Below are 27,834 nucleotides of genomic sequence, written 5' to 3'. Positions count from 1 at the left end.
CAAATCCGTGCATCGATGTCATTAACCAGAACTGTAACCACTTTGACACAAGAGCTGCACCACTACCATGTGTTGCGGTCAGGGTACAGCCCTGCCGCATATTTCTGAGAATGACCGCTGACACAATGATGGTTGCGCTGATAATGAGATAATCGCTCCCGATTTCTTAAGGTTACCATTCACAAACAACCCGTGTAAGAATACCTGTTAGATCCGCTGTGAAGTCTGGCATTTATTTTTTTTTTTCAGCTGTTACTTTGCACGAAAAGGCCAACCTTTCATCAAGACAATTAAAACTTCTTAGAAGCCTGTTTCAAGAGGTAGTGTGGGGTAAGTCTCCGGACAAACTAGACTCAGGTGACTGGCTCTAGACTGTAGAAGACCAAGGTCTTTCTCCAATGCCAAAGCTGTAACAATAGTTCTCTAATTCCTTTGCAGTCAACCCAATTGCATTCATCCAAGCATAACACAGGATGAACAGGTTTAACCCTGAAAGCATATTTTACTAGTCTCGATTCTAAGAGTTTTTCCCTGTTTGCCTCTAGAACATACTGACAAATACTAAATCCTTTTTTGCGACTGTGTAGAGCCCCATCCATTACATTTATGGAGAAAAAAAAATCCTGTGCTGACTTCTAAGAAAGCTGAGGCCAAGTTTGTTTTCTTAGTCTTACAGCTATATGACAGAATACTCCAATTCCGATCTTTTCCTGGAATACAAGCAGGTTTCATGTTTCCTCTGTGTATAATAAAAGCAGTTACCCTCTGGCCAACTCAGATTGTTGTTTCTGAAAACTGTTTTTCTCTCTTTTTATTGGGCAATGTAATTACTTGAATTGCAAGAGCACTGTCTGAACAAAACCTGGGATATCAAACCTATCAACTCACAAATTTCCTAGACAGTCAGGGGCTGTAACAAAGCTTTCTATCTTTTTCTTTGTATAACAAGCCAATAAAAGTGCAGCCAGTGAAAGAACCAGTTTGTGCTGTTGAGACACATGCATTTTAAAACCCAGTAAACCAGTTGTTATGAGGAACTTTAATATTTAATGTGCAGATTAAGTGCATATTTAAAAACTCGTGCAAGCATGCAACTCATGCAAGCAGCAAAACATACTCTGCTTTAGCACAAGGTCCCTGTCACATCGGAAGGATGAAGCAGGGAAACAGCATTCCCTGGTGACCTTATAATCCTTGCAGCTGAGAGGGCTATCAGATCCTCGCTACATCAAAAGGAAAGTTTGCATTCATCTAAAATACGCGTACCTCTCATTCAGACCCCAACAAAGGAGACAGTCAGCAAGAGAACTAGGGACAACACGCTTACCAAGGAGTGACAATGGCAGCACTGTCCCCTGCAGCGCGTAAAACAGAAAACCAGCCTGCATCCTGCTCTAGAAAGAAAGAAGGCAAAGAAAACGGCAAACAGAGGAAAATCCAGAAAAGTAGCTAGGTCTTGTTTAAAAGCAGGTAATAAACATATCAACAAAACTGAGGGGAAAAAGGCACACTCTGCCACTTCTCATATCGCCCTGCAGCAGGGACCGACATGAGATTTGCTGTGCCAGAAGAGTCGTGGTGTGATATTATGATGCATGTGACACTTCTAATTCTTTTTGGAGCTGTTCTGGTTCCTCCTCAGCTGCCCCTATGCAGCGCTCCTCTACTTAGCAGCAGGCAAAAAAAGACACCTTGTTCCTACTCTTACTAGTTACATGTCTAACTAAAACTTTAATCATCGTGTCCCAGAACACATCTAACCTGTGCTGGTTCTCTACACTCACACTCTTAGTTGAGGCCTTGCCTGAAACTTCTGAATGGAAGAGACTGAGAGCAAAATGCTGCTACATACAGATCCTTTTCATAAACCACTTAGAAATAACTGGTCAAACGTTACCAAGAATCCCACCCCAGGCTTCAGAGAGAAGCGGACGAGTCTTGTACAATGCATTTTTAAATTTAAGAAACAAGTTTTGATTGAAATAGCTCTGCTTTTTGATTAAAGAAAAAAATAAAAACAAACACCAACAAGTGGAGCAGAGCCTCTCAATAATACCAAACGTGTCACTTTACAATGCATGCAATAATTTAACACTGTGTGCTCAGCACGCATGAGGTAACAAGCGTTTCATATTAATGCTGTATTCATAATGGTATATCCGAACTGCACAAACAATAGATAATTGAGTGAAAAATGAAACAAAATAAACACACTTCTCCAGAATGCAGAGTTTGAATAGAAGGATTACATGGGTCTGAAGTTAGTTTTCATGACCCTTCAATATCTGGTGATAAGACAGACACATCCCATGAAAGTCAGCATCCCACCAGAAGCTCCAGAGAGCTTACCCTCATTCAAGGCATGCCATAGCATTCACATTTTGACACTTTATTATAAATATTTGGACTTTATTGTCCTTCGTATCTCATGAATGCTTACAGCCAGATTAAAAGTATTAATTCTAATTCTCCTAGTTCTCCTCAATAACTCCTAATTCTACTCAAATGCCTGACTTTTTATTGATTTCTGTGGACCTTTAGACGCAAGGATGGAAATCACACAGGAACCTGAGCCTTAGCCAGCCACTACTCTCTGATACCTACAATTCTATTTATAATCAAATGTAAGGTAAGGAAACGTTATATATAACGCAGGACGAGAAGAATAGAAAAGGAAATAGTTTTTGTTTGAAATTAAAAAAAAATAAAAATCTAGGGTTTCATAATGAAGATTACTTTTTGCCAAGGATGAGGATGACAGAAAAAGCCATTAGATCACGATGGGATTGTTTAAAGTCAAGACAGAAACTAGGTTAACCACAGGCAACCTTTCCAGCAACTATCAGCAGTATGGTCTTAGCACCAAGGGCCAGTAATTTTGGATTTAACACCCAAGAAAACAAAAAAGACCATGAAAGAGTATTTGCACATACCATTTAAGTGTGAGATTTAACTGAAGACACTGAGGTCTCTGTCAAAATTAGTGACACCCTAGAAGCTGCATTTCCCATTAGCTGCAGGAAAAACCTTTCAGCCGTATTGAATGGCAATAGCTATTATCCATGCTTGGATGAGGCAGCTTCATTTCTCATTTATCAAGCTGGTTTCCTCTTTACAAACGCCCCTCTATCCAAGTGCGTAGAAAGCTACTTTTAAATTCTCTTTTATGTTTTCAGAGGTGCATGCTAGGTTTGCCATTTTCATCCAAGACAGTAATTTTAAACTGATGAAGCTTTAGCTAGGAGGATCTAAAGGTCATTTAGGGAGCGCTGTTTTCCACGTAGCTGATCCTCACCATATACTCAACTTCTAGGCAGTTGATTTACTTCTGCACATAACCCATCCGTTCCTTTCCCGTCAGAAAACATTTTTATTTTACTCCAGTCATTCTCACACCTCACTGGCTGCTTGGGCTAAAAATTATTTTCTTAGATGTATGCAGTCTTTCCTTTCTCTGCTGTCACTACTTCAAGTGGAAAAGGATTCCAGTATCTGGGTAATTTACCACATTCCCAGGGATTCCTCCGGCCCACCACGGTCTAGTAGGAACACCACAGAGGGTGGTAATACAAGTACCACAGACCTTCGGAATTTATCACCCCTCTTCCTGATTCACTGGCAATGCTTTTGCTGTTCCTGCTAGTCTTGAGAATCACAGAGGATTTATTGCCTTAGCGCTGTGTTGCGGCTTCAAAGATCCGAAAAGTAACTTTGTGTTTCAGAAAAATGTGGTCTCCTGTTTTCTGAAGCTTGAATGATGTAAGTTTAGGTTTTTCATTATTTGTGTCACTGAAATATAATTCAAACTCCGTAAAAGTTTCTAGTAATCAAATTCAAGGGGAAAAAAAAAGTTTTGGAAGTCCGGATCTATTTCTAATCCCACATCTTATTCAGCAGGATTTTTAACTAAAATTTTTGACATACAGTGATTTACATCTAACTTAAACAAAAGCCACCAAAAAAAAAAAAGCAAATCATCGTAATGGTGTTGCATCATTTTCTTATTATGTAAGGCATATGAGCAAGTCTGACTCTTTTGGGATGAAACTTCCCCACGAAACCTGAGCTGTCTCTTGCAGCAGACAGGTACATACGTTGTTCTTCTCTGCCCCAACAGGATCAAAAAGAAGTCCAAGCCTTCTCTACTTCTAAACCTCTTATCAGCTTCAATCCGTAACTCATGTTTGATCTGCATTCTGCGGACTAAAGCGTGCCAAGCAAAGCGTTGCTCATGCCATTCCCATGTTCTCATGACATTCATTAACACTTTAAACAAAGTAAGAAAAAAATGGGTTGGTTACTGCTGTGTTTCGGAAAGAGAACAAGCTCCTGTGCCCCCATAGGAAGGAGGAGCTCTCAGTTCATTCAGCTGCCACAGGCCCTTGGAGCCTCTGCTCACCTATACATGGCAATTGCTTTGCTTGGTTTTGGAGACCTGTTCTGACCCAGCTGCACATTCTGCTGCTTCCAGTGACATCCAGCAATGGGAGCTGTCAGAGAAGCTGGAAAAGCTCCTGGTCACAGAGCAGCAGGGGTAAAGGCGGCTCTACGGCAACTGACTAAACTTAAGACTTGGGAAAATGAGAGCGGATGGGAAGAGAATCAGGTTATCTACTCCTGACTGAAGCATATCCCCAAGTTTCGGCCATTAGAAGACATTCTTCTCCCAATTCCTGCACAGGCACAAGCATCGCTTCCAGATGCAAGATCTCCCCTTTTCCCACTACGAGACTCTAAAGCAACTTGAATCCTCAATCTCAGACTTTTCACGAAAGCATCCGTATTGAATGGTTGTGCAGAAGCCTTCAATTTTCCTGACATGCTATTTTCCACACACAAAACAGCCTGTGCCAATTAAAATTAAACAAGGTCTCATAGCATATCCTAGTAGTTGCTTTTCAGGTCCAAACAGCTTGGCTCACCTCACACGGTAGCAAAACTCTCCGTACATACAGCACAAAATTTTGAAAGGGAGACGTTATGGCTGATGTGGTGAGTGAACACAGCACGGTGCTTTTCACTCTCTCTCCCCCCCCAGCTTAAAAATAAATCCTATAAAAGATGCAGAGAGTTTGTTGGCCTTCATTTCTATCACTCTTTACATTCCAATCTCCACAGTGTAATAAAATAACCGGTCCTTTTCACAGTGGGGTATGGGGGTTTGGGCTGAGGAGCAGAGCTCCTGTTGAGCTCTTCTATCCTGTTCTTTCTCCCTTTGCTTAGAGGGGTTCTTGGTAGTATGTAGCTATTTGGAGGTCAAATCAATTACTGTAGTCTGGGGTGCCATTTCTGGACTGGAAGCAAGAGCACTTTCAGTTTAACAAGGCTTAACAGAGGTTGTTAAGGGTGTCTGACAGTTTTTGACCTTTGCCCTTCTATTTCAGAGTTTGAATAGGTCTGATTTAATTAGACAAAAACAGTATAAGAAGGAATGCAAGTGCAAAGGCTCAGAAGAGTACACGTATAGGAAAAATTACCGGTTCGATAACTTTAAACCGCAGCCAAACAAATCATGGTTCGCACTGATAAGGACACACAGAGCCAACAGGAGAACTTTAACTGGTTAGAAATCATGACGCGATCATGTGCCAGCACAATAGTTTTGAGGGCACAGACAATCCCCCCCACCACTTCATTTTCTCAAATTAAGGTTAAAGACAGTCTAAATGTGGGGGTTTTTTTATTTTATTTTTTTTAAACATTGTCAGGATTTAGAAATGTCCACACAGAAGCACCACATTTTTCTGTCTCCCTGGCCATCTCCTTTCTCTATACTGGGGATTGTTTTCCTTCTGAAGGGGGGGAACATTTCCTCTGAGGGGAGAAAGGGCAAATAAATTCAAATCATCAGAAGTTCCCAGGCTGGCAGAAAGCCTTGGGGTCCCATATGTAATATCTCCCCAGTTTGGCTAGGAGCCTGCAAAACAGGCACTGACATCAAGTTAGTACGCGTTTTCTGAAGCTGATGATTTGTGTAACTCAGCTAAGAGCCAGCTAGAGATGAGGGGTTAAAAAAAAACATGTCCTTTTCTCATTGGGTTTGATGTTCCTTTTTGCAGCGTTAAGTGTGTAGTTTACTCCCAAATGCCACATATAGCTCCCACTTAGAACTGGTGCGCTCTGTCATGACCCTGGTTTTTATGATTGTCACCTGGCCTTCTTCCACACATTATTACTACTTCTGTAGTCTCATCTCCTAAAAATAAAGGGACGCTGACATCAAAAAATGCCTGCTCTGTGCCTATGGAAATTATATATCACACAGAGAGCCCCTGAAGTTTCATAATGTCAAAGCTTTGATAGAAAAATTATACTGTATACTAGATCTAGGTTATCCCAACAAATGCAAGCAAGACATTACAACTTGTAAAGTCAACTGACCAGTAGCCCACATCTCACCATCAAATGGCTTATTTATCTGCACTACTGACAAGACATCCTTTATCAGAACAATGTACATTTTGTAATATTAAGGTCAATATCTTGGGCAAGAAAAATAAATCAGACGGGACACAGTTCTAGTATCATTTTCAACAGCTTTCTGGAAATTATTACATCCTTTTGGGCTGTAGGCTTGAATTCTCTAACCTAATGACACTCCTGTCTCCTAGACCTAAGGTGTGGGTGTGCTGATTTACAGCATGAATCATTGGATCATGCAAAATACATTGCAGAAAACTCATGCAGGTGGGGACAGATGCACACACAGGTGTATGAGCTGGAGTTGATGTAATAAATAATGGCAAGAATAAGTCTCCTCAAGACTCCTTAATTTAAAGGAAAAAAAAAAAAGTAGTTTGTGTTCTAGAATATTATCTTAAAAGGATCTAGGAAACATAAGCATATTTAGACATTTGATAGTAAAAAGTTTAAAAAACAGATAAAGCTAAAAAATATTTATCTCTAAATCAAGATACATTGTGGGGAAGGGAGGGAAAGAATAAGAAGCTAGTTATCTCAAAAACTCATGAGATAACAGTGTGGAACTAAAGGATGAAAACTTAGATAAATGTAATTAAAATATTTTCTACAGTACATTAGATTTGGACTTCATTATAGTTGGTATTTTGGAGTCCACACTCATGCAATCTCAAACATACTAGAGATATCCAAAGCAATCAGGATAATTACATTTACTACCAAGAAAACAAGTAGTCTAGCTAACAGCTAGGTTCTGAGGTTATTGCTCTTTTCCACCTCAACAAGGTAGCGGCAAACAGAGAATAATCTTAGAGGAGAAGCCAAGCAAACTGCATAGTTAGGAAATGGAGGACTTGTATGGTGAAATGAATAAGTGCTTTTGGTAGTTTCCGGCCTGCAGATTTCTTTTTATTTGTTTTGCAGGCCTGTGTAGCAATGGCCATTGTAACTGGGGACAAAGAGAAAATAAGCGAGGAACTGCTAATACAAAAAAAACCCCAAACAAAACGTGTATTAGAAAACGTGTGTTTCAGTCAGATGAAGAGGTGGGCTTTTTGGAATGAGTAAAGCCCAGCACACAACATGGGATAATGCACCAGACATTAGATACTACATAAAATATTTGTCTAAGATTCTTCTTCATAGATACCCAGGACAAAGGTCAAGCTGCAAACTTTCAGTGACAGTTGTAATGAGATGTTTACTGCATAGCTGAAGAAAATAAAAGACTGAAAGATAAACAGAGGAGCTTGGCAAGAAACTGTATATTTGAAAACCAAATGATAGGCTTTCAGCCAACAGCAAAAAATGGGGAGTTTATCTTGGGCAAGTGCTCTGGAATGAGTGTAATTAAACTAAAGGAAAGATTTGGGCATCTTTTGCATGGCTTTGTGTGAAGAACCAAAGATTCCTGCAGCTCTTTTTATGAGGCTATATACAGACCAGATTTATTCCAGAGGAATGACAATTCAGGCCACATTTTTTGAAAGAACGTAAAATACTTAAAGACTTGCATTGATGTCTGCTAGGAACAAAACTGAGTTCTAGGCAGACTCTTCCTCACCTCTTCTGAAGAAACATCAAGGTTTTGCTGCCAGCAAGTTACAGCTCAGGGACCTGGGACTCTGTTTGGCCCACACAGAAGAAAGTGCACTAGAACTACTGAAACCAAATATTTGGTTTTTTCCAACAGTCATAGGAAGCTGAGACTCTTCAAAGGAAATGTTGGTCTCAGATGCACCTCCAGCGCTACTTGAAAATTCAGAATTGCTCAAGACCAACAATTGTTGAGTATTCAGTTTGATATGCTAAAGAATTTATTATCATCATCCATGACTAACGCATGAAACCCCTTGCCCGAGACCAAGTTTCTCATGTGGTTTCTTTGATGCTTTGTCTGAATGTTTCCACTGTTTTCCTATTGTAACAATGAATAAAATACTAATACTTCCTGTTTCACAAAATACTGCATCAGAGCCATGCAATAAATACAGACCTTAATTCACATTTCTTCTCCTGGGCCTCAAGAGAGAAGGTCTTCAATTCAGGGGGATTTGATGATCCAGCCAGAATACCTAATAGAAATTTTGGCTTAATAGCTTCCATAGCTCTAAGGCATCTTGCAATAGTTTATTTCTGTTTACCACAAGCTCAGTTATTAGCCATACCCTCTGGCCATCGACCAAATTATCTTGTGCTCTTGGGAAACATGGGCATTCACTTCCATTTAATCTTTAGATGGAAATTAACGAACTACTTTCAGCAACTGAACTCTAGCACCACTTCTTATTTCTTCCAAGTAGGCCAAAATACAAATATTGAAATGAAAAAATCTGAAATTTTTCATGTCACAAAGGAAGAAAGTAGAGCCTGCTATACTGGTGAGTTCTTGGTTTCTGAAGCATCTTGAGAATCAGAGTCACACAGGACAGGGGCGGAACACCAAAACAGCAAGCTTTAAAAAGAAAAGTAAGCACCACCTTCAGGCCATAATCTGCCACCTTTCAGACATGCAGGTAACATCCAGTTCTGACAGCCGCTTCATTATGGTGGCTGTATTTAATTCCAGGCCAAAAAGGCCCCTCTCAAGCTTCCCACAATGGTTTATACTCCAAAGGAGCTATAGAAGCAGAACTCAGTATTTAAAAAATATTATTTCATCGCTTGACCAGAGAGTTATCCAGGATGCATAGCTCTGCACGCCAGTTATTTTGACAACCATGAAATGCTTTTCTGTCCCCTTGAGATAGGCAATATCTCCACTTGGAGATTTACTCTTTGGCCTTTTGGTTTACGCATGGGACTGCCATGGACATACTGACTGGCCGGACCTCCAGGCAGAACACTGGAGGGAAAAATAGACCAAAACACATTCTGCATCCTGACAGATATCATAAATTGGCTTTTAGGCCACTAATGCCATTTGTGCTTGCTTCAGAAACGTGTATTACACTGAACTATGCCATCCTTTCTGCTACCACAGGATTCAACCCTTTGGCATATTTATACATAAAAACTGTCCAGGATAGCCAGCAAGCAACTGACAGACAAAGGTGATACTTAATTAGGTTCATTGTGTACTTATAGAGAACTCTGACATAGAACACCTTAATGATGTCACTGCTTTTCCTATGTGTCTGGACTGACTTAGTCTAGCTGAACATTTTATACTTGCGTTCCACTTACGGAAAGCTATTCCATTCACCTGGAGTCACACCCCATCTGATTTCACTCCCACCCTTCCTGAGAAACAAGATTTCCTCCTCCAGGCTTCACAAATAGCAACCGGAGGCCAACTTTGCAACACCCACCAACGCAGCATCAAAGGAGATAAGTGTCTGTTGAAATATTTAGGAGCTCAATTTCCATGCCACAACACAAGACCAATCTTTAAGAGACTTCCTTCTTCTACGTAAGTGAGATAAACACCTATTCGAAGGAAAACATATCTAGGCTATTCTAAGCTATTTTGTGAGGTACGAAGCAGGACAGCGAATGATTCAGGTCCAACCCAGTCACTCTGAGACTGTTATGAAGGCCGTGACAAGAACAGACATGACAATTCCAGTTAGCAAACTCCATATCTTGATGTAAGCTTCACCAACAGGCTGATGACTAGTTCATCTAGAGGGCTGAATTTGCTAGGACCTCTAAAACAAGGGCATCCCTGCAGAGAAAGCAGAGAGAATTTTGTACCAACACTGTTCACACTATAGACAAAATGCACTAGTTTCCAGTGGTATCACTCTGGGACCTTTCCGTAATCCTTAGGTAAATATATATTTATTAAACTACTGCAGAAAAGTTTTTTATTTTGGTGCAGGCAGGAATTAAAGAACCGAGTCTCTGTCAGGACTCGCCGGTGCTGTTACGAGACAGATCAGCACGAAAGACCTAATCAGGAGGCCCATACAGGCATTCAGCTGGAGGAATCTCAAAGGCAGATGTATCAAGGTGAAGAGCTTACAAGTAGCATATTAGATAATGAGAGCCTGCATTCCCCTTGGCGGTACCCTGTCGCCCCCCATGTCCCCATCAACACTGCAGCTATATCCAGCCTCACCTGACACTGGGTTCCAGGAGACCATCTACACTGACAGATCTTGGCTTAGTGTCAGCTCAAGGCTGTTATCACACCACTTTTACCACACGATTCTGCTCAGATGATGTGGCACCTTCAAAAAGCTGAGGATGAGCCTAAGCAGCAGCCTTAGAATGGCAGAGCAACATCCCCATCAGCTTCCCTTGGGAGAACACGTAGAATCCTTTGCTGCACCATACCAGCTTCAGAACCAGTTCTATCAAGTAAGGCTGGGACTAACAGCATGAATTCCTGTTTCCAGTTACTTTTCACTTCCCTGTGCTGAGTTTATCTAGCAAAACTAGTACAATCACTTCTCTAGGAGCAAAACAGAACAATTTTCACCTGTTAGCACGCCCAAAAATGGCAAGATGAAAATCAAGACCGTCTGAAAGCTATGCAGTTATACTCAAAAACTGCCCAAAAGGCACGTAGTAGTTTTCACACCCTTATGCTTCTTTTGCCTCTCCCCCTCTGGCAAACTCACAGGCACAGAAACTCATTTAAACAATTAGCCTTACTCCATTTTCTTTGCTGCTAAATAAGCATTAGTTAAGAAAAGGCAATTTATGGGCCTTTCTGGACTTAAAAAAAAAACAAAAAAAACCACCCTCTGGAAAAAAACAACCTTAAAATCAAAATAAATCAAGTCCCTTTGTGAGATCAGAGCTACCTTCCTGGGATGGGAACCTAGTTTTTAAACGCAGTACTTTCATCAGTGATGGAGGAAATCCGAGAGCGACACACACACCAAGATACATAAAAAGAGAAACCTGAGTAAGTATTAGCCATTCTGTTGGTCAGACTAAACTGGAGCTCTAGTACAGCTTTCAGACGTGCCTTAGGCAAGTTTCAGTCTGTTTTAGAGACAGCTAGTTTTAAATTTAGCTCCAGGTATCAAAGAAAAGGGTACCTGCTCAGTGGCAAGGACTCACACTCCACAGCAGACAGCAACCCCTAGTTTTAGTGCTCAGGAAATACCTGACTACTGATTGCAGAATGGTTATCCAGATATTTGCATTGGGCAAAGAAGCAGTGGTGGTCACATAATATTTATCACGCAGCATTTAACAAACATAACATTTACAAAATAGCACGGTCATATATCATCTTATCAATGTGTATAGAAAAATACGTTGCCACTCTACAGGCATGTGATACACCTCAAGAAAGCCATGGAGGTGATAAAGAATATAGGGGGATGGGATGACAGCCTGAAAGAAGAAAAGATGCTCCTTGTGCCTACAAGAGATTTCAAAAGCCTCCATATGGATGCTGCTTATCTTTCATCAGTTTGTCCAGCTGTTGGAAAGTCTTTTGCACATCTAGTTAGAAAGGGGCTTGTACAGTATCTGAGGAATACAGCTGCTCCTTGATTTTATGAGAGTAAATGTATAGAAGGCAGCAGGAGAAAGGTGGCAGTGGCAGGAGGGAGGAGAAAAAAGACAAAACAACACACACCACCAAAAAGCCGCCAACAAGGAAATGACAACTCTGATGGCTTTAGATTAAAAAAAAAAATGGAGGAACGATATCACTGGAACCTTGTCCTACAAAGTATCTCAATACTGGCCTTAAAGATGCCTTCACATACAGAGCAGCTGTCATTTTAGACCCTTCCAGAGCAGAACCTCAAGGCAGAAAACAAAGAACCAGGTTGGAAGGTCCAAAGAACCAGGTTGGAAGGTCCAAAGAACCAGGTTGGAAGGTCCAAAGAACCAGGAAAGAGGGACTCCATATCCATGAGGAACCTAATCAGAACTAGAGAAGTACTTTCAGAGGTAGAAAAATGCAATCCTCATCTCAGGAGAATAATTTGCTCGGGGAAAGTCTTCCTGAAGGCTCCTCTTGAACCCACTGACACCTCTTGTGGAAGGACTTGCAGGTAATTTTTCTTTTATTCTGCTCACAAAAGCACTAATTGAGCGGCATTTTAGTGAGGCAACACAGTGTGGGTAAGTGTACTAGTAGCCATGACAATTTTACATGAATAACAGTGTTTGAGGACCAGTTTCAATATTTCTGCACTGTAAAAGCTAGAACAGAGCTTTTATAGGCCCCAAATAACAACAAAAGCAAAATATCCCTTCAGGGAATACAGAAAAAAGATAATGAGTACTTACTATCTAGAGAATTGTTTATGCTACACTATTTGTGCTGCAAAGGTTGATTAAGTGAGGTGAGCAAAAGCAGTGAAGGGAAATCCTTCTCAGCCACAGACTGGAAGAGGGTTTAGGGCAGTCCCCCTCCTCCTCAGGTGAGAATGGAGATTGGAGGAGACACGGTGCAGACACCATGTAAACAAGTACTTTGGATCTGTGCAATCACTCAGAGTGATTTATTTGCTGAGAAACACGGGAGGTGCAAGAGTTCAAGTCCCTTAAGCACGGGAGATGCACGCACACAGGCTTTTACAAGTTTTACTACTTGGGCCTTAAAATTCTTCTGAGCACTTGGTGCCCTGCAGAGAGAATGCCACCAGGTTTCTAGAATAGAGCTACTATTACAGAGCAAGGGGGAATAATTTCTTCATTAAGAAGACTTCATACAATACAATTCCTTCCTAAGTAATTTAAGAACCCCACGAATGATCCAAAAATAACTTTCTACAGAATATTCCTTAAGTAGATTTTTTTTTTTTTTTCAGTATTTTTGCCACAGCTCTGCTTTGGGCCCTCTTCCTCACAGTCCTGAATGGTTTTGTTTTCTGCTATATAGTACATCTTAAACTTAATAAAGTGGGAGGTGGAAGTTTAAATAACACTTTCAAAAGTTAATAAGAGTGTTTTAAGTAAGGGGCAAGAGTCTATTTAAGTGCATTTCCCAGAGGCAGAAGATCCCCCAGTCCAGCCTGTTGTTAAGGAAGAAAGGAAACTCAAAACCCGGATGTTAACATGGAATCACAGAATGGTTTGGGTTGGAAGGGACCTTAAAGATCCTCTAGTCCCAACCCCCAACCACCCTTGAACACCTCCAGGGTGTTAGATCTTCCAGTGAAGCAGATACATCAGGGGCTGCCCCGTGTAAGGGTCCCTCGCCACAGAGCGGAATCTCTCACTGCTGACCTCAGGCAACCCCTGCGGAGGAGAAGGCATGTCAGTCCCTCTTTTCAGTCAATCCTTGGCTTTTTTCCAAAGACCTCTCCAGAAGGGATAATTAATGGTAATTACAGGGTTTGATTTTTTTTTTTTAAATGAAGTACGCAAGCCTCCATCTCTATAAAACTGGGCTCTATTAAATGCTGAAATAAAGAAATTAAAGACTTCAGATTTTTTTTTTTTTTTTACTTATTCTGAGACATTCAGTAAATCTTGCATCAAAAATAAGTTATATTAAAATTAAATTGCTTTTAATGCAGCAGTGCTCTCACGCTTGTGAGCCAACCTACTGCTTCGAACTTCTGTCAGTGTTCTTAAAGACAGGCAGGAAAAAAGATTGCAAGAGAAATACATTTTTCACTTAAAATATAAAATGCATTTATGGAGTGCCTGTTGAATTGCTCTAAACCAGTGATTAAAACAACATAAAATATATGCTCATTCTCTCTTTAAAAAGAGATATAAAATCTTCAAGTAGAATCAATTGTTAACTTTTATTTGTACAATATTTACAGCTACAGTATTGTATTTCCTTATTCTAATCCTATACCACACCTTCATTTTTTTTCCTTTTTATTTACACAATGCTCAAAACCATTTTGTCTCATTCTCTGGCAACAGATTTTTCCATTTCTTCCCCTCTGACAAATGCCTCATGTATTAAGCTTTCCCATACACAGTGCAACACTTCTGGCACCAAAGATGGTATCCTGGGGTTGCCCAGGGCTAGGATTTGGCACATTCTGGCCATAGTTTTTTTAAAGTGTTCTTTCAGGTAGCAATGGCAAGTAAATGAGTATTGTTGTTCCTGCTACTAATTAGTATTTGCATTGCGGTATCTTCCAGATAGATCAGTCAGGTGGAAGCATCCGATTGTGGCAGATACTGAGGACACATGATGAAAATATGTTCCTTTCTCAAAAAGTCTGCAATCCAAGCAAGAATGTGATGGGAGTAAGAGTCAGGTTTAAAGATGCCAGAATCCACAGAGTTGCCTTCAATCAAAGAGATGAGAAAAGTAGCATACACAATACTGTAAAAAGCTGGAAAAGTTGGGGGGAAAAGATCTACTCCAAGAATTCCTGACACTTTATAAAGTTTTTCAAGTCTGCTACAGTAGAGAATGAAAGAGTCCTGCTCTGAATTTATAGTAATACTTCTGTTTCATTTTCTTGTCCTGAAAATGCTGTCCACAGGAAGGTCAAAGCAGCAGGGTAAGGGTTTTTTTTCCCCTCCCAATAGTCCAAGCTCCATTTCAACTAAGCAGATTTGGGTAACAAAACAATTTGGACATAAAGCTCAAATCTGTTCTTGCATAGGTTGTGCATGGGAAAAATCAGCATCTGATGGCAGTGGAAGTAAACTGAAGCACCGCCAGGTTAAGTGATATCAAAAGTGGACCCATATATTGTATTGCAGAGATTTTTTTTGACAGACCTTTTTCAAATCATCTTGTCCAATGGCTTCCTGTGCCAAGCCTGGCATCTGAGTCCTAGAGAATCACCAGCGATTAATAAAACTAGTCCCCAGGATGCCCATAGGAGGAGTAGGTCAGGTCCTGATGTGCATCTTAGACATGGAGACTAAGACGTTCTTTCATAAAGAGCAGCCCTTCTCTTGGAAAACGATCAGGGAAAAAAGAGAGATGAAACATTTTCAGTTTTTTCTTCCCATCACAGCTATTTTAAATAGCATCTGAGCAAACAACTCTTTGACTTTCTAACAGAGAAAGTCGACCCTAAAAAATGTAAACATGCAGTTTTGATGACCAACACCTGAGCCTTCATTTAAATGTTCATATCATGCCCTTTCCCAAGTCACTTCCAAATACCGTAAGAGCAAAGAGGGGTTCTTCCAATCACTCAGAACAGCCAGAAATGCACTACACAACACTGCTTGGCCACACCTTGAGTATCGTGTCCAGTTCTGGGCACCTCAATACGAGAGAGATATCGAGGTGCTGGAGCAAGTGCAGAGGAGGGCAACGAAGCTGGTGAAGGGCCTGCAGAATAAATCTTATGAGGGGCGATTGAAGGAGCTGGGACTGTTTAGTTTGAGGAAGAGGAGGCTGAGGGGAGACCTCATCATTCTCTACAGCTACTTGAAAGGCCATTGTAGGGAGGTTGGTGCTGGTCTCTTCTCACAGGTAATTAGTGATAGAACAAGAGGGAATGGGTTCAAGCTGCAGCAGGGTAGGTTTAGACTGGACATTAGGAAAAAATTCTTCATAGAAAGAGTGGTTGGACGCTGGAATAGGCTGCCCAGGGAGGTGGTGGAGTCACCATCCCTGAATGTGTTTAAGAGTTGTTTAGATGTGGTGTTAAGGGATATGGTGTAGGGGAGAACTTTGTAGAGTGGAGTTGATGATTGGACTCGATGATCCCAAGGGTCTTTTCCAACCTAAATGATTCTATGATTCTATGCTTCGGTGGTTTAAGAAAGCCTTTTAGCTTCAGCTGAATGCCATTCATTTCTGAAGGCACTACTCTTGCGAGCCTACATTATTTTATCTTTGAGGAAACCTTGTAAATGAGATTATCAGGCAATATTACTAACTTCCTGGATTGCACAGGTATTCAGGGTCAAAAGCAAACAGCTTATTCTGTTCTTAACATAGTCCTTATTTTTCTCCTTCCTGCAAGCTCTTGAACATCCCTAAATACCTGCTGAGGAACTGGGAGTAAGTGTATGTCACAGCTGTTTGCACTTACACCAAGTGAAGGTGATGCAGGTGGAAAACTTGACCACTGTGATTGGAGAACATGTTCACTTTGGTATATTTATGTGACAAGAGGGACAAAGTCAAACACTGAAAAATCACTGCTCCTCCCCGCCACATCTCTGTATGCTTCCACAGCATCTTGACTGTCTCCTGTGCTTCCCTGTGGGTGAGATCAGCTCTTCTTTCTAGCCCTGGCAACTGCCTTGCCTCCTTCAGCTTGAGCAAGCTCAGATCTCCTTGAGGTGCTTTTCTTTTGCAGCTCTTTCCTGCCAGAGTTCACATAAATCACAGAGACAGCAAGGGTCAGATTTGTACCTTTTCTTCTAAGAAAATTGTTTGCTTTTCACATTATTTTTTTTTTTTTTTTTTTTTACTCACGACTGCAAGAGGCCAACCTAATCCTGCTTTTCATCTTGGTTCTCCAAATGCATACAAAAATAAAATAATCTGCTACTGGCATTTTAGCATAGGCTATTTGTTCCGCACAACACTCACCACCGCTTGTATTCGCACAGTTTCCTTTCCGTTCCCCACACTGTACACCTGACCCTTGACCAGATCATTTCCCCAACATCATGAAACCTTTTTATGATGTACCTGGTCCTTTCAGATCAATCTTTACTCGCAGCCAAAGGTTCGCTAATGTTGTATTTTTAAATGTTATTTCTTCTCTGCTATTTATTATTATCCACTTTAGGAAGCCAGTCCGTGAACTTAGAAAACTTTGTTACTCCCCAAGATGATTAATGAGGTGATCCTAAATATCAATAGCTCAACACCGGCATTTTGAAAAATTGTTTATATTACACAGCAACAAAGCAATTTGTAACTTCCACAGAAAACAACTCCAGAATGGACTCCATCCAGAGGAGATGTTTCCTCCAGTTAGATCTTTGTTTATCTTAAGCATGACAAAAGCAGGACCCTTTACTCAAAGTTGCATGCTGTAGGTTTCCGACACGGAATGGTTTATGTCCACTGGTTTCAGAAGATAAACACAGAATATTTTCCTATGAAGCAGAGATGCAGCTCTGTGGAATTAACTTCTGTATTTATAAAATAAGCTTGTAAATGAAGCAATTTTCCTGGAAGGGATCAAGACACTGGAGTGTTCCTTTTCTAAACATAGTGAGATACTGTACAAGTCAAAGTTGGTATATTAATGGGTTGTATACAAAGCCAAAGGCAAGTTGATTACATTGAAGTTTGCCTTTGACAGCTACCCTCCTAACATTGACAACACACTCTACACGACAGTCAGGTTTCCTCCTCCAGCTACTTATATTTCTATTAAACAGATAGTCGAATTTCTTTATACAAAGAGGGAATTAACCTGGAAATTCACCTGTCCAAAACTTTAAAAGAATAAAGTTGGCAAATCTAAAAAAGCTAGGGTAAGAGGCCTTACGTTTTGCACTTTTTCTGCTTGTGTCCTTCCAGGTCAGGTTATGATCAGAAATTGAAAATGAAATACCACAAAGAATGGCTATTCTCAGAAATCCCAGCTATGTCAAAAGCAGCAAGTACCAAAACCACAGTGACAGCCTCTCTTGCACGAGGTGTCTCAGCTTAAACACCTTGGGCAGATCAGATAAGGTTTACCGAAGCCTCTAGATAGGATTTTCCAAGCCTCCATGACTGTCCATTGTCAAATATGTGCATTGCAGTGGCTTGTTCAGCAGTCATTTCCCATCCTTTCTGCTGGGAGTCAGCAGTTACAGATGGCCAACTTTCATAAAGCCAATTCTCAGCTCTCCAGGAACTTCCCAGGAGTGACCATGCCTCCTAAACCTGACACCCAGGCCAGCCTCACCTTGCTCCTTGCCCAAGGAGGTTGGGGAAGGCAGCAGGAGGAGGCCTGAAGAGCCCTGGATCTGGGCAAGAGAAAGCAAGCAAAAGCACGAGGGAGCGCCCCGAACAGACGGACAGTAACGTGCAGGAGTCCTGCGACAACAGCCACTGCTGAGCTGCTGGCAAAGCTGCCCTGGTACTCCCCCGTGCTTGCAGCCCTGACAACCACCAATGACCAGGGCCACCCCAGCCGTTCTTCTATCACATCACGAAACAGAGACTTGGTGGCAGAGACTAATTAGGATGCATCAGGATACAAATGTTGCAAATTGATGAGCTCTTCAGCACTCATTGCTGCCCTTTCATGAACAGCTATCATATTTCCATGCCTTCTTTTACCCCCTCCAAGTGTAGATAATGTAGGAAAGTCCCAGCAATCGAAGAAAGGAAATACAACATACACACCCTGGTCTTTGGTGTACAGACCATGTTTTGGAAAAAAATTCCTTCCTAGAACATGCACATCTATTCCCACTAACAGCAACAGTAATTTCCAAATTAGAAATGTCTATTTATGAAAGACTGTACAAGCTCAACAGAGGAGCAATGGGAGAGAGGTAGGGTGAATGGGATTTTAGTGATGTTCATTGTCCTAATTACAGCGAATAATATTTTGGCAGAGTCACTAGAGTCCTGATTGTTCCAGGAACTTCTAACAATCAACAGACTATTACCGCACTTAGTCACACCAGAGACCTGATCTTCCAGTCTAACCAAGCACGTAGGATGGCCTTAACTTTAAACACATGAACAGTCTAATTGACTTGTTTGGCATGACTGAGGTGCTGAGGAATGAACCTGAGACCCAGGTGCAGGTTCTGCTGCTAAAGGCTTTACCGATCTTCTGCGTACTGAAAACACTCCAGCCTCCAGTTTTTTCCCCTTCTAAACATCTGTGGTAGTTCCCCTGCTGTGGGTCTAGCTGAACTATGGGACTGTGGGAATGATTAACATCAGGGTTAATCTGAAGATAAGGGAGGCAGCTCCCATTGGCAGCAGCTCGTAAAAGGAAAGACAGACAGAGAAGGTTATGGAGGTAAGCCCCGTCACTTTAGCTCCACAGGACTGGCTGGGATTGGTCAATACATTTCACCATCTAAGATTTCTATTGGTGGTCTTGGCTGTTTAGCACACAGTTATCTTCTCAGGTCTACATTTGGATGGAGGGCTGTGACTTTGCAGTCAGGAGCATGCCTTGTCACAAGCATCACCTCCAGATGGGAATAATGCAGCTCACTCAATGCAAGTCCCCAGCTGAAAGTCACCAGGAAACACCAACCATTACAGACCAAGCACTGCAGTCCGCCACAACAACCTCCTTGAACAGAGCTGGCAGGATGCCCTGCCCCCCACCGGACTGCCATGTCTTAATTTGAAAATTCACGGTTTACTGAAGGTTTACTTGCACAAGAACCCAGTGGAGCTAAAAGGCACGAGTGGGTACCCCAGTCACTTTGGAATGGCTGGAGAAGTTTGAGAGGTTTGGCTTTGCTTGCAGTAATTGCAAAGCTGGTAGCTAGATGAAAGCAGACTCATGAAGTTCACACCACACTTTTGCTTACACTAAGAACCTGTAGCCAAACACAAGCTTTACAAAAGGGTAGAAAAATAGAAGATTCCAGGTCTCCGCTAAAAAACCCTCCCTTTCCCCCCCTCTTGTGACTTCCTTTGATTCATGGGTCTTTTAGGGCAGAGAAAGCTAACAAGGAATAAACCTAGAATTGGAAATCAAATAATCCTATTTAATTTTATAGTTGTTGACACAACTTGTTACATGTGTTTCCTACCAGAATAAATGAAATCACAGTCATCTGATTTCCAAATTACCATATCTATTGTTTCAGAAATACAGGGTGTAAATAATTGCAGTGCAATCGCCTATGTCTGGACCTCTCTCATCCGGAACCGTTATCAGGATTAGCATAAATTACGGTGCCATCTAATAATGAAATCACTGAACACTGATTGTGCCAGCTATTTAAACCTGTAATTATTGCTCATTAGAAACGTGTTTCACATTATTTGCCCCTTACAGACCCAAAGTTGTCATCAAAAGGCTCCTGCAAAGAATTCTACATAGAAGAGCATGTAGAAATTTCAAACAACAGGCATGAATTTCATCTGCAAAGACTGTCTGTGTGGAAGAAACATGTTGCGGGTGCTATTCATCCACCCTGAAAGACCTTTGTACCTGTTACCAAAAGGTAAGCTGCAATGGGCGAGAATAGGAAATCTCCCATGTAATTCAGATAGGTATGAACAATACGTGGTTTTCTACCTAAGTGGACAGTGATTAGCTCACAGTGCCTGTTATCGTACTACACAATTAGACATCATGCGGTTGACAGCCTCTAAATGAAATAAGCTTCTGACCTGGCCAGAGGGAAGGCTTTTGGCAGATCTTATCATGGCTGGGCAAGGCTCAGGTAGGATAGGCAGCTACCTTCGACACCACACCAAAGGCAGTAAAGGATAGGTGCCAGAGGCAAAGTGAAAATAACTGTAGTCTTTTACCCTCTGTAAAGGGTTTGCAGAAGATAGTTGATTAAGATTTGTCTGCATCCCTGCAGATCAAGCTCTTTACAAGATGAACTGGCTAAAAGGGGGCTCATATAAGTGCTCTTCAGTCCTAATAGATATTTTTAATCAATTTTCCTTAACAGAGGGAAACCAATTCATTCTTTGCCATCTTCCTCCTACTGCACATACAAAAATCTTTTGCTACAGAGGGAAAAATAATAGTTTCTACCACTTTCAGAAGCAAAAAAATACAACAGTAAGAGGGGGAAGACAAATAAATATCATTTAGAAAGACTCACCTTAGTTTGAAGATCTCAGCTGACGGTGAGCTTATCTATCTTCTCTGATGACTTCTTTGAACAGTTGAGTCAAGTCACAGTTTAGAGTTTCACCCCTATGGTGAGTGGGTTCAGTGGACACACAAACAACCCAGGCACACATCCCCCATACAGACTGCACATCCTCCCTGCAGCTGGAGGCACACCTGCTAAGGCTAAGAGTACTCTTGAAAGTTTAGCTTACATTAATGCTTCACAAACTTGTAGAACCCCATCTCCATGGCAGCCAGGACACAGAAGGCTCAGACTCTGACCAGAAGGCCCTTATGTTACTTACCATAGGCCCTGGGGCAGGTAAACTCTCCAGCCTCCTGATAATTGAGTGATCCTGCCCAGCTTCCAGGCATTTCCACCCCTACAATGCCCCAATGCAAGGTCAACAAATCTAATAATTGGACGGGGCATTTAATTAATTGGTTCTGTATCCTTTAATTTCTGACTGCTGGCAGCTGGCATTACAAGCCTTACCAGAGGTTGTCATTTGATAGGAGTTGGCTACAAAGCAATTGCTAACACTAGGTTTAGATGCAGAATACAGGAGAAACTATATCCTTAGCTGATGTGAGTGCAGCTCCTCTTTTTTGCATCCCAACAACTAGCAGCTTCTAAAATAAAAAAAAACCTAACTTTTTCTTGAATGGACAGGACACAACATGTTCAGAAAGCAAGCCACAACTGTTCTGTTGGTATACGTTTGCAAATAAAATTAAATAATCCAGGCAAAAACAATCTAAGCCTTTTTGTCCCAATATGATGCTACCCACAGGCATTTACCCTCTGTCAAAGCTTTGCATACCTGAATATTGCCTTACTTCTGTCTGTAGTAGCATTGCTACTACAAATATTTGAAATTCAATGTCTGATGGAAATAATGCGCTGATTTGGACTAAAACAGTATTAGGAAGCTCCGATGCACCACCATTAGCTGTAGTTGTCTGCCTCAGTACTCACTATAGTGAATATCTTTACAGAGCTGTTAGTTAATAAAACAACCCTCCCCAAAAAGCTATACACGGCTGTTCCAATCTGTATCTTTGAATGATGTGGAGCCCAAGTGTATTTCTTTTTTTATTAGCAAATAATCTTCCTCAATAATTTTCTGGGCACTAAGCCAGATTCTGTTATTTGGTCTTTCTCTCCAACTGTTTGGCTTTGCCAGATCTTGCAGGATTACTCTTTATGTTTCTGGAGAGAAAAAACTCCAGGAGGTTGTTTATTAATACGAAATCATTTGTCATGTCATTGAGCATTTGTCAGTGTCTGTAACCTTCAACCTAGACTACTCTGCTGTGTGGACAACCCTGGTTTCCGTTGCACGGGATGATGGATATGCCAAATGAAGAAAACATCTTACACAGAATTGTTAAACTTCATTAAAACCGTTGACACCTTTAAATGACTTGCAGTTTATGAAATAAATTGGTTTTCTTTAACACCTAATGAGATAAACTGCAATTCTATTCAAGTCATTGTTCTGCCTTTTCTGTCTGACAGTAGAAACCAGGAATTTTCTTTCCATTTGACTGCAATATTATATTTGGTGGTTTTATTCTGTTTTGTGCAAATAGAAGTGGTGACGTGTTGTGACAAGAAGACAGACCTCATATTACCATATATTTATACTCTGCAGAAGAAATGATGGTACATGAATGGGTTTATTAAAGAAGGTTGCTCTCCTTTATGCACATGAGAGGATAAGGCATCAACCAGCTTCACAATTATCTACCCTCTACCTATTTGTTTACCCAATTTAACATACAGAGAACTAATCAGAGAGGAGAAATTGGGGAAAGAGGAGAGTTTAAAATAGCAGCAGTTTGCAAATACATCGTTGGAGAGCCGAGAGATTTGTACATCTTGGACAAGACACCACGGCCCTGAAGTGACAGCCATTTTAATATGGATTAATTGCCTTGCTCATATTTCATTGCAAGGTTTTGTTAAACCCTTAATTAAGAATTATCTTAGTATAACTCTGACCAAGGGAGAAAAAGAGCACTGGTATTGCTGTTGGTACAAAAGCAAGCCAACAGTTGTTCAAAGGAACTGCGTTAATGATGCAAAACACAGAACTTGCACTGTTTTGCGTGTGTTTTATACCTGCTTTCAACTCTTTAAAATCTCATACAGTTTAATAGCTAGAGAAAATTCTAACAAAAAAATAGGTAAAAATTCCCCTATTCCCTAGTCACACGGTTACAGATAGAAGAAAGGCTACTAGCAAATATTGCTTTATTACAATTATGAAGGGAAAAACAGTAAGTCTTAAAACAGCCTGAGACACCAGACCTTAAATACATTGCTTCTCGATGGTCTGAAATAGCAGAAAAAGCCTCAGTGGAGGTAGATTAGGGAACTGAATTCATCTGTATAGTTAGTATACGCCGAATATGGTTAAGCACAGGTAAGATAAAGATGCTATTATCACATTTAATATGTGCGAGTATATAATGGGTTTGTTGAGAGATGTATAAATATTTGTCTATTACAATGTGTGTGTGTTCATATGCAGGTATATTTAAATATGATATAATGTACCAGTATAAAAAAAATAAAATTGGGAGTTGAAATCTTGGTGCAGTTATATCTCCATAAAAGCCTGCCTAAAAACTCCAGGCCAGCGAGCTCTCAGCGATAGATGGCCTAGTTCCAAGATGTTAGCAAAGCAATATGGTTCTAGCCTAAAAAAAATACAAAAAAATTACACAGTGAAAATTGGTTTTATAAATAAAGGAGATGATAGCCTGGATGCTTAGAAGTCATTTCTCTCCAGACAAGTGGGTAAGATCTTTTTGGTATTTCCAAATGTAAATTCTGAGTCTTAACCTCTCTGGGAGAGATAAATGTGATATCAGACTCCAGAGCATTACATATTCTCTCTGTCTCTGTCCCTTTCTCTCAGTATATATTAATTTTATAGATCTTTTTATTGTCTCAACTATACTGGTTGCGTGAGAAGCAGAACAATAGGCCAAGTACTTCCATTTCACACATGCCACCTCTATAATTCAACAAAGAATAGTAAAAAAGATCGATAAACTTGTTATAAATCAGTGCCCTAAACTAAATTAACCATTGAAATAGATTATCATAAAAATAATGTCATAAAAATATTCTTCACCTTTGTAGTCCATGCGTGTGTGCTTGTGCGTGCCCACGCACGGGATGCTCCGCGTGTGCCAAGGCCAGTGGCAATGCTAACCGAGCGGCAGGCTGGGCTCCTGCAGCCTTGGAGGAGGTGGCAGGCAGGCAGGCAGGGCTGTGAGGACGAGCTTTAATATCTCTGTGTCTGGGAAAGTAACTCATAAACAGATCCAGTAAAATCTAATTACTCCATATAACTCACCTTTAGTAGTAGTGAGTCATCTCCGCTTTCTTATTAGCAGTGAAGCACTAGTCTTTTTGGTTGCATTTCTGAGACACTGTTGGAAAAAAGATAAAACCCAATCAAGCTGCAGGCTAAAGGACACGACAGTTTACTCAATACACAGCCTTAGCCAAGGTTGGGTCCTGCTCTGCAGTCCCTACGTACCAACTCCCCCAGCATTTGACCTTTATACCTTAAGCTCCATGAGAAAAGCATGTGTTAAGTACAAGGAGAGTATAGAAAGATGACTGCATGAAGTTCAGAACTGGTAGGATTTTTCCATCCATCTGATATCGACTCTAGAAGAAGACACAGAAAGAGCAGAGCCCAAGGCGGCTCTCCCGGAGGCGACGCTTTCCTTGCCCACCCCCAGCAGTGCCTTCTCCCTGAGCTCACGTGTTGCCATCATTTACTTCATAGGTGTCACACGGGAGCACACCTGTATTACTCAGTTGCTGTCTAACTTTACCCATCAAAATGAGGGATCTGTAAATGTGGAAGAGCCACGCTTCCGGCCATAGCAACAGCCACCTCTGAGAACCAGCAGCACCAGGGTAAGAGTAACTCAGGTCCCACACTGGCCTCCTCCTGCAGCCTGCCGTTGCCGCCAGACTTTATATCTCAGTTTCTCAATCTGTATTTTGACAAAGCGATTCTCTCAACAAAAGTGAACTGTGAAATCTTCCAGAAAGGCAATTCAGCAGCTGAAATGGTAGAGCTGGGCGGCAGCCACCTGGCACGAACAGGATCTCATCAGCGTTGGGAAGCATCGCCTTTGGGAAAAAATGGAAACGGAGTGCAGAGAGCAACCATGCCCAAGCGATAAAACGGGTTAAAAACCTAGAAAACTGCTTTCATTCCTGCTAGTGGGATGGAAAGAGGAATGCAAAGAGCAACAACCACCTCATGAATAAGAAAGAGAAAACCTGGGGAAAACACATAAGAGCTGACCTGAAGGAGAGGGAGTTCCCATACATGAGAGAACTGAAAACAGCCACTTGGGAGGCACGGGTGGTTGTCTCTCCCCAATCTAAAGGGCTGGTCACCACTCCAGGAAGAGCCTGTGAGGTATTTCCTAAGTGGGGATTCTATTGCTGGCCAGAAAACAGGGATCATGCTGAGGAAACTGAATTATTTATCTCTGCTCACTGGGTTCACGTGTGTATGAGCAGCCTGTTTTTTTTCACAACCAAATGCTGGTGCACTGGGTGTACAAGTCTTCATTTTGTTCTGAGGTAGGACATAGTGTTGCTGTAAGAGTCAGACAGATCACTGTCAACAACAGTTCCCTTTGTTTGAAATTAGTTATATCTTTTATTCCAAATAGCAAAGTATAATCTATTGTTATCGGGTCTAGGAGTGAGGGAGTAGGTGCTGAACTAGGATGGAGGTAAATTAAAGCAGCTCTACAGAGTTGTAACATGAATTTGCTAATGTAATTGGCACTGAAGTTAATCCAACCTATGCAGCAGTTCCCTTTTTCATGCGTTGCGGGAAACAATGGGGTCCAAAGCATCATTGCCCCTGAAGAGGAAGGACTGCATTTTGCTTTTAAATGTCTCAATCCAGTAGATAAGATAAACTCATCCATCAAGACAGGACAGTCATCGTGTCATTCCAAATAATCATTGTTAGAAACACACTGAACTGCTAGGCCAGTTAATAACGACACCCCATTTTATTTATATGGCTCCCATCTGCTGAAGCCTTCTAGGCAGCTCACAATGGGTTTGATTTTCAGCCAGACCTTAGCATAGCTTCTGTTTATATGGATGCAAATAACAGTGGTTGGATGGCTGTGTGCATAAACAGGTCTAACTACTAATCTTTGTGGCCACAATGCATGGTTTTATTCCTTCATGCAACAACAAAATCTCCATATGAAAAATCCCTCTGACAAAGTACACAAAGCATGAAAAAGAACTAAGTTTTTCTGAGTTTTCTGAGTTCTTTATGATTTCAAACGATTCATCATTAGGCTTGGCAGTGGAGGGGGACTGTGAAAGGAGCATCACGACTGTGCCCACCACTTAGCAAGGACCCCTGACTCCATGCTCCCCAGCATGGGGCACAGCCCTGCCAGAGCAAAAGAACAGGACATTCATGTCCTTCTCCCATCAGCTCCTCTCTCACTCACCACAATGCCCCCCTCCTTCAGCCAGCCCTAACACCCTTTTTCACCTGACTCTGCAGGCATCTCCCCGCCAATCTCTTTCCTCTCTTTCTTGCCTCCTTTCTGAGCTTTGTTTCAGCTGTTTGCGTGTTCCTCACAATCCTTCTTCTGATGCAGGGCACTGACTTCTCCCATGGTCCCTTCCAATGCCACCCACCACACTGCATCAATGGCTGCGCCTGAGCTGCGTCTCCATGCCCTTGCCTGATGCTGCCTCCCCCCCACTGGTCTTTCACCAACACGTTTCAGCAGTGGATGACTGGCCTCTCTCGTAGGTGTCCGGATTGGACAGATTTCATATTTTGTCTTTCATGCCGAAGAAAGACGGAAATATGAATACCCTGTGGAGCGCGGTGCTTATTGTTTGGAGTACTTCTATCAACTTCATGGCAGCGAGCGCTGTGCCTGGCAGTGCTTGCAGATCTGGGCCTTCGGATAATGGGTGTATTTATAGTATATGCATTGCTTATGTACCGATAGCTGCCAAAGTAGTAAACAAACAAATGCTCTCCATAAAACAATGAGAAAGTAGGATCATAATCTTTGATCGATGAGTGAGGATGACAGGTTTAAAAAGGCTTCCTCGCTCTTTTATGCAGATTGCTTTTCCGACTGCTTGAATCTCAGCCAGCACGAGAAGGCTGGAATCTGGAAAGGGAGCGGGAAGAGCAGTGCCCACCCTGGAACCCGCCTGCCCTCACAGAGGGATGCAAACCTCTGCCTGTGCCTAGTGCCAAGCCCATGGGGCAGGAGATGTGGTAAGAGGGTCTCTCCAGGCAGCGAGAGAGGAACCATGCCATGCATCAGCCAAGCTTCACCTGCTGGAGCAGGGTCACTGCCCAGGACACAGCACAAAAGTCTGCCAGGCCCTTTGACATAGGTCTGAAGCTCACCAGAGACTTCCCAAATTAGTGGAGACCTCAGTGGGTGTGAGAATGGTCTTTAAACAGAAGCTCTTTGGAAGACTGCATTTTATTGAGGTTCCCAACCTGAACCTACTCCCGAAGGACGAGTCTAGGCATGGTTCATCCAACAAGTCCCCCAGTAGGATGTATTGGAGAGACACGTTAAAACTAAGATCCATATATTGGTCTGTAATTTGGGGTTGTCTGGATCTAAGTTTTAACCCAGTATTAAACCTACCTGCAAACTCCAGATCTGCATTTGTTTCCCTCCCTACACCCACATCAAAATGAAGATTTCTTTTCCAATCAGGTACAAACTAACTAATCTGCGAGTCTGATCTTGGCTCCATACACCTTCC

Source organism: Chroicocephalus ridibundus, chromosome 4, assembly GCF_963924245.1.
Source record: "Chroicocephalus ridibundus chromosome 4, bChrRid1.1, whole genome shotgun sequence".
Lineage (NCBI taxonomy): Eukaryota > Metazoa > Chordata > Aves > Charadriiformes > Laridae > Chroicocephalus > Chroicocephalus ridibundus.
This window is presented reverse-complemented; position numbering follows the sequence as displayed.